The sequence below is a fragment of the Mangifera indica genome, chromosome 7 (genome assembly GCF_011075055.1).
Source record: "Mangifera indica cultivar Alphonso chromosome 7, CATAS_Mindica_2.1, whole genome shotgun sequence".
NCBI lineage: Eukaryota > Viridiplantae > Streptophyta > Magnoliopsida > Sapindales > Anacardiaceae > Mangifera > Mangifera indica.
In genome coordinates, this window is record NC_058143.1 from 8,473,106 (window position 1) to 8,482,525 (window position 9,420).

The following is a 9,420-nucleotide window of genomic DNA, read 5'->3' on the forward strand; positions in this document are numbered from 1 at the left end:
TGTGCATATCTGTTGCTATTTTATGAGTTGAACCAAACTGGCACGTTTTGCCAAAGCTCTCTTCTATATGTTGTGCCTAAACCTCAACTTGAATTGAAGGAGCTTTGGCTAGATCATATTGCCCTTTATGTTTTGTTGGCTTACTGAAAAAAAATTTTACTCTAGATGCCACCTTGGTGTTAAATTTGTCTTGAAGTAATGAGGATCATACATTAAATGAATCAATTCCAGCGTAAAAGAATAATCTATGTGTAAATTTTAACAGAAAATCCTATCCTGCTTGATGTTCTCTAATTGTCTTACGGATTCCTTTCTCTTCTAATCTACATAAATCTATTTCTTAACATGAGAAAATATGTTTAATTATAGTTTTATTAATTTTTACTTTATATATTAGGAAAACTTTAGAAGATGAATAAGAGAAACTCTAAAGATATTCCCATTAAAATATATGAAATACAAATATACGCTTTCTCTATGGAGCAAATACAAGGCACGAAAAAATATTCAAGGTAAAGAGAAGGCATTTTTCATAAGATAAGATCATGCCTCCAAAACAGATAAACCTACTTTCAAACATTTCTGTGATGAATAAAACTATGTGTATAATTTTTGTGTATAAAATTTAACGTGTCTATTTGTGATTGGTTATCGGTTTATCTTTAATTTTCAACTATCCAATTACATAATGAAATACCGTTATTTGTGCACATAACATTATTCTTCTATGGATATTGAAACATTCAACTAGTTCTTTCCCATTTAAAAAATAGGGAGGTAATAAAACAAAGTTATATCTTATAACAAATTTTGCAAATGTCTCATAAGGATAGGCTCACCATCTTTCTCCACCATTTACTCCAAAATAATGTTTCTTTGCAATGAATACAACTCTATGAGGACATCTGATGCACTGCAAAATATTTTCTTTTAACAACTCAAGGTGGACAATTTGCAACAAAAAAAAGTATTTCTATCATTAAGAAAAAGAAATACAAAATTAAGCAACACCTTTTCATTATCATTTATACAATGTAGAAGTTGATGGGTTTGATTCTAGTCATCAAGAAAGAAGTATCACAATTTGCTTCATTTGCAGCAGCAGGTTGAAGCTTTTTAGAAACGTTTGAATTTACATTGGAAATTGTGAGACAATGCAGAACCTCAACATTGAAGTCCTACTTCAATGCCTCTTCTCTTGATAGGGACCATCCCGCTTCAAGTTAATATGGATAGATTGTGCTCTAATTTTGTAAGCCATTGCCTCTAAAATATTCACATACATGTCATTAGCTCAAACATGAGTACAAATTAGTTAAACATATGATTCAAACTCTTCCTTGATGTAGTTATTATGAGTTTCACACTGTAGTTCGCCCAACTCTAGTTGATAGTCAAAATGCTATAAGCATTGAATCCTAATATTCATACGCCGACCCTCACAATTATATTGCTCACCACGAAGAATATAATATAGAAGAAGAAAAACACAGAACAAAAATAAAAGGCGTTCAGATTCTCGATGAGAGAATGATATGAATCATTTTATGGTGAAGGGTTTTCTATCAATTTTCTGAACTATCAGTAACAAACCGGGAGTTAGGGAGTTTTTGTTATTGTAACAAACTTAGGGAGTTGTATCTTCTCTAGGCAATCCAAGCTAGTGTCATCATAATCTTGTACATTTCAAGCCAGTGTATCAAAATTTTCATATTACTTTTCTTATTGTAAGCAATTATAGGAAAAAAAATTCCAAAATCAAGGTTTGTTGACTTACCTTATTGATGATTCTCTGAAGATGAAACTTTCGTAGCCTCCTGAATTTTTCATAACACCATTTATCCTCTGTTCATGTGAAATCTAAGTTTCTAGTTAATGAGTTTTATAGAGGAAAAATATGCGCAACCAACCACACTCTAAATTTTTTGCGTTACTTTTATTTGAGAGGCAGATGGGACTTCAAAATCCCAAATACAACTAACTATTGGTAACTGCCAAGGGTTGTTTGATCAAAACTTGTCCTAAGGGTAATATAGATAATTCCCTCATTATATGCATATAGGTCAGGGTCAACCTATTATTGGTGAACCAAATCTAATATCTCATATTTACACATGATAGGTGATTCATATCAAAACCCTTACACAAAAATTTCCCAAAGTAGAACATTTCATACTGATAAATGTATTGTGTAACTTTGCAAGCAACCTATACTTGAGAGTTAATTTATTATGTATCTGTTAGAAATAACATAGTCACTTCAATTCAAATAAAATGATAAAGAGTTAGTTTTATAGTACCCCATACTTACTTGATAAAACTAGCTCCCTTTAATCCCTCATTTATCATTGTATTATTTTCCTATGTATCCATGATCAAGTCCATTCTCTCATATGAGTGACAAGATTGGCCGACTAATGGATACATATAATATATAAGTCTTCTTCTTCTAGTCAAACTTTTCAATTTAAACATAGCTATTTTTTTAGTCATGTTTCATAGACAGAATCGTGTATGGTCATAGGTGTCCAACTAAGATAACGACACTAAAAGTGAACATCGAATAACAGCAAAAGTCTAAGGGTACCAACATAAGGTAATCCTATCCTTATTCAATCATTGTACCTAACCCTAACCTAAGTTCTTATTCATCTCTCCAATCTTGTAGATATTACTATTTATTAAAAACTCATACTTGGCATTCATAAGTTATTTGGATGTAGGGAATCCAAACTAGTTATTGTTAAATTGAACAATTCATAACCTCTTCTTGATTAATCATCAAGCCGACATTTCTAATAATAATAATTCGTTTCTGCGGTAACTCTCCTCCTTTATGTGTGCTTTCTTAGCACTATCATTCTTAAGAAATATGTCTCATCTTTGTATACTCTCTCAGCATTAAAGGCAATTGCTCATATGAGTGAGCCAATCTCAAACTTGTGTGACATTATGATCGTGCTGAGCTTTCAAATTAATATGTAAATTATGAAATACCAATAATTTAAACATGCGGAATAAGACAAAACTAACTTTAATTCTTTGGTTTTTAACATTGTGTTACAAGTACAATATATACTCAACAAGTCATCTATTATATTCTACACAAGCCAAGAGATTTAAGATGTGCAAGATATACATCTTTTGAAATTAGTTTGGTTAAAGGATCAACAACCATATTATGTGTAGAAGTATATTGTACAATCACTTCCTTCTTCGAAATGATATCTTTAATAAAGTTATATCTAGTGTCGATATGTTTGGTTCTTTTATAGAATTTGGGATCTTTTATGAAAGCTATCATAACTTAATTATCATAATATATGACTATTAGACCGATTGCTTTATTTTGTACACCCAAATTTTGAAAAAATCTTTTTAACAAAATAACTTCTTATACAGTTGTAGAACAGGCTACAAATTCGACTTCCATTGTGGATAAGACTATGTATGTCTATTGTTTACTGCTCCAAGATATGACGCTCTTTTGGAATAAGAAAACATAACCAGAAGTTTATTTGTGTTAGTCTAAATCACCGCCTTAGTCGGTATCCAGATAGCCAACTATACACAAATTTGATCTTTAATAGCATAAACAATAATCTATAGTGCCTTTCAAATATCTCAATATTCTTTTGACAGTCTTCTAGTGTTCCCTTCCATGGTTCAATTGATATCAACTAATTAATCCAACACTGAAGCAAATATCGGGGTGTGTACACATCATATAGTATATGGGACTTCCAATTGCATTTGAATAAGGTACTAAAGACATTTCATTTTTCTCATTTTGAGTCTTGGGACACATGTCTTGGCTTAACAGATCACCTTTTAACAGAGGACTATCTATGAGTTTACAATTTGCCATGTTGAATCATTTTAGAATTGTTTGGATATAATGCTTCCATTAGTTAGATCACCTTTTGACAGTCTTCTGGTGTTCCCTTCCATGGTTCAATTGATATCAACTAACTAATCTAACACTGAAGCAAATATCGGGGTGTGTACACATCATATAGTATATGAGACTTCCAATTACATTTGAATAAGGTACTAAAGACATTTCATTTTTCTCATTTTGAGTCTTGGGACATATGTCTTGGCTTAACAGATCACCTTTTAACAGAGGACTATCTATGAGTTTACAATTTGCCATGTTGAATCATTCTAGAATTGTTTGGATATAATGGTCTTATGATAGAGTCAAAAATTTTTTAGAATAATCCCTTTGATTTTAATACCTAAAACATAATATGCTTTGTCCATATCCCTTATGTTAAAATTTATGGATAACTAATTCTTAATGATCATCACATACTCCAAATTTCTCATAACTATCAGTACATCATCCATATAAAGAGATAGAATTATAAACTTGCCATCAGACCTTTTTACATAGACATAGTGGTCCTATTCTAACATCTTAAAATCATAAGACAATATAACCTTATGAAATTTTAAGTACCATTATCTTGATGACTATTTCAGGCCATATATTGATTTTTGGAGCTTACATACTTTATGCATTTGGCCTTTTACCATGAAACCTACAAATTGATCTATGTAGATCTTTTCGTCAAGTTCTCCATTAAGGAAAGCTATTTTGATGTCCATTTTATGTAATTCTAGATCTAAATGTACTATTATAGCTAGAATTACACGAATTGAAGTAAATCTCATGAAGATTTGCTTGAACTATCATAAACTTAACCATTTCTAACAGAGTTCGGATCCTTCTTTCTATTACACTGTTTTTTTACGGAATTCTTGGAATCATTAGTTGTTTCATTTTTCCTTTTTCACTACATCATTCCTTGAATTCAGTAGATAAATATTCATGGTCTTGATATATTCTTTAGGCTTTTATTATTCTATCTAATTAATTCTCAACCTCGTTTATATAATGTCTAAAGAAATCTATTGCTTCTAACTTATGAGAGATCAAATAGACATGACTAAAACGTGAATAATCATACATGAAAGTAATGAAATATAATGCGCCATGTCTGGCTTTGACATTCATAGGACCATAAATATCTGAGTGCCCAAGTTGCAAAAGAAGCTTAACTCTAACAGTTTTGCCATATGGTTTTCTTGTAGTTTTTTATTCTAGGTAATGCTCACAAATAAACAGATCTAATTTTATGATAAGTCCTAATAAACCTTTATGGGCCAATCTATTCATTCTATCTTAGCCAATGTGCTCAAATCTAGCATGTCATATATTTCCATCTACATCCAGACTACTAGAAGTTACATATAACAAAAAACTAATTGAATTATCACAATTACATAATAAGGTGTCTAACACTATAAAGCCTTCTGATAGAAATGATGTAATACTCGAAAATTCATCGAGGGTTATTCTTGTCTTTTGGCTTTAAGTACAACTACTTATGTTGGATCATGTCATGCATGAAATTGGGATTAAACAACTGTGTGAGAAAGTCACTCACCCATGTGTCAGATGACAAAGGCAAAATAATCTTTTGTCATAAGGAGAGTAAAATTAGTTAAGTGTGAGTGATATGCACACTTATGATACACACCCATTTATAGGTAGACACATGCCCATGCATGGTCAACAAGTTTGAATTTTGGATAAGAATACATATCTTGAAAATTTCAAAACATGTTGTTAATGGGTAATTGCATACACACCTATGTGTTGTGTGTCTTATGTAAAAATAAAAAGGTTTCAAAGATGTTTGGTGACATTTCTTTGCCATTTTCTTCTAACAACTAGAAAAAAAAAAAAGAGAGCTTTGAGTGTTTTAGAGGTCATGGACATGAATGAAAGCCATGAAAGATGATCTAAGCCATGTAAAGACCGTTATGTTGTCGAAGGGAAAGTAAGTAGGGAAATTCCCCTTTTGGTTAGTCTGAGTTTTCTATTATGTTTTTAATTAAGTCTTTGTGTGTGAAATTGTGGTTGCATCTGAATTATTATATAACTAGAAATTTAGGAATTAACATTGTAATTGAATGTTTGATTTGTATTACATCTTTATACATGTTTTTATGAATGAGATATAGAAGGGATGAATATGAGTGTTAGTTTAGTCAATATAAATTGTGAAATATATCCAAAGGTTGAGATAATGATTGACATATTTATGTTTATGGATCTATAAACATTGGAGAGAAAAGGGGAAGGAATTGGGAATTTAGTTGTATGTTATATATTTTGATGAGACATTAAGTCATGTTTGGCTGTGTGGATTGACAGTTTTAGGCTATCATCATGGAGTATTTTCATAGTAAAAGTGTTTGGTAAGGAATATAATAGTAGTGGTGTCTATAACACATACTTGTGTGTTTTCAAGGAAATTCTACCAGTGTAGGTTAAAGACAAAGGAGTGTGGGAATGGACACATGCTCATGTGGTATAGGACACACAATCATGTGCCCTGCACCAAGGATACATCCCTGTGTGTTTTAGATGTATGTCATATGGATTGAGCAATAAACCCCCGTGTGTAATGGATACACAGTTGTGTACTTTTAGGAAAATTTAGAAATAAAGAGATAATAAGTATACAAACAGTATATGAAGCTCTGATATGAGTATATAAGTTTAGAAATGACTAGTTTGCCCCTATAAGGCAGGATTATGAGGAAATATGATATAAGACCCTAACGAAGGTGTTATGAAAAGAAAAATGGATGAATATGCCAGACTATATAGAAGATGGCATAAAAGGTTACTTTTGGGTATGCCTAACTACGTGGACAACAATATGGAGCCATTCTAAGTTAAAAAAACACCAACGATGTACTATATGATTCTTACCACAAAGTTGTGTGTTTGTGTATTCCATCAAGGTGAGTACAATATGGATTTTCCACTAAGCTATGTATAGTGTGACATATCACTAAATAGTATGCAATGTGATTATGTCATTGAGCTGTGTGTAATATGATAATAGAAACATTAAGGTGAGTTTGTGTGACTTTGATACCTTTGGTTGATTATGCACCAACGATAGGCATCGAAACATCTGGAATGTGTGTGTTATAGCAGGGGAGGCTTAGGGTCTCACTACCTTTATGATATGGTATCCATAACCCTAAGCTTGACTAACCTATGTATATAGTACAATGGATAGTTGACATCAGGGATGTCACGTGCTTTCATCAGATATCGGGGATGTCATTATATACAATTGGATACAAGTCATCACAAATGTTGTTGATAGAGTTATTAGGCACTAGATGCTAAGATGATTTGGATTGGCATCTAGGATGCTAAGAAAACTTTTGTGATACTATAAGGAGATAGAATGAAGGATATTGTGATATAAGATAATCTGTGATACATGTTCATTTTAATAGATACTGTGGATTCATTTATTTATTGAGTGTGTTTCACTCATTGTTTTCCTTTGTTATTTTATAGGTAGGATTATAAAGTAACAAGACAGCAGTAGGGAGATAGCAAGTCAACTCAAGGCAACACATGAGGGAGAGGCATTTTGGTTATTTCATATATAGTGTTGTATTTATGTAATTGGGTTTACCATTGTAATTTATGTACTTTACTTTATGATTTTATAATTTCAGACATTGAAATTGGTATTATGTTTAGTATGAATTATTCCACTTTTGAGATTGTGAAAGTTTTTATATTTTTTGCTATTATTTATTGTCGTGCGTGGTTAGGAAAAGTTTTTGTTAACATGTTTCTTTGGATATCTATTCCAGGTAGGGGTAGGTATTTGAGGCGAGGTGCTATAGGTGACTCTTATTCCCATAATTGTAATACGTCAGATTGGTCTTATCTCTTTTCCCAACACACTTGCCTTCTTTGTGCTTGAACTGTTTGTTCTCATTCACTCTCTTTGGATGATCTCTTTCCATTTTTTAGACTTATGTTATTTTCGCTTATAGCTAGAAAATTTCTTGGAACTAGAGTCAATAACATATACTTGAACACCTGGTTTAACAACCTCTAAACGTTGAACTTCTAGCTTTAGGTAGTGAGCAATGCCATCAAAAATCCCGATATTATCATTGTGAGTGATGTTGACTTTTGTGTTCTCCCAACTATCAGGAAGAGATCGAACCACAACTTGAACTTATTGAACTTATTGCTCATCAGTTAGGTCATGCCTAACTTTCTTCAACTCAATTGTCATGTTTGACATTTCCTTTAGATGTAGTTTCATTAACTTATTAGGAATCTTCTTGTATGTATCAAACTTGTTGGTCAATTTCCTAAGTTTAGAGATGGTGGTTCCTTTAAACTTCTCCATCAATGCCACCCACGTGGTATATGCAATTTTACATTGTTCATACTAATAAGCAATGTCATCATTCATTGAGCTGATCAAAATTCCTCTAGCAGTTGAATCTTTCTTTTTCCAAGTGTTGAAAGTGTCCATGTTGCACTTATATTGGGCATTGTTAAAATTCTACCCCTTAACTGGCTAGGGCTCGTCTATGACCTGATTAGCAGCCCCCAAGGCCTCCTATTCATCTAGGATATAATACATTCTTATTCTCCAAATTTTATATTATACCCATTTAATCTTTCTCCCTTACGCAAGTTAGCAATGATATTTTTCAAAGCTATTATTTATATAACTACAAAGACATCAACATAACACTAACTAATCAAGATATATACATATTTTATTATTGTAATTGTGTATTAAAATTAAAATCTTTCACATAAAACATAGAGTCAACAGTTTACTATGTTTTCAATCATCATCTATGGTTTAAATGTTCAATATTTTAAAATTTAATCCAATTATACCAATATAAATTCTAGATGAGAATTATTAAGTTCTACCAATCTCAGAATTCCTACAAATAGTCAAGATAATTATTGAATCAAAAAATGGTTCAATATATTTATAATGCAAAATGAAGTTTCATACAAAAAACATTACTAATATAAAAGATAATATATATACATGAAATTCAAATCATTTCAATGACTAAGACCAATTTTGATTAGATTCTGAACTATTCTTGATCCGAGGCCTGTATGAATTAAAACACGACATTTTCACAATCAACCATTTTCCATTTTTCAACAATCCTTGGGGTGACTTTATCCACGATAAAGTTTTACATTGTTTGCAATAGTTTACATGCATTACACTTTATTGGTTTGGGAAAATGGATAGAGTTACGAACTTTCTCATATTCATAACAATATTTCTCTCTTCAACAAGTTACAATTCATACTCACAATTCTAAAAGATCTGTACTTTGTTGTTCTGGATAAGATTGGTAATAATGGAAGACCTATGGTCTGACATGGAATTAAAAAGTCCATTGATCTTTCTATCTTCGGTTAAGGATATACCCTCAAATCTTAATTCCAGTATTCTCTTAATCATAGTCCAAATGTGAGAGAAGAGATTGTCCTCCAGATTCATCTTATAGTTCAAATAATTGTCTTTAGTC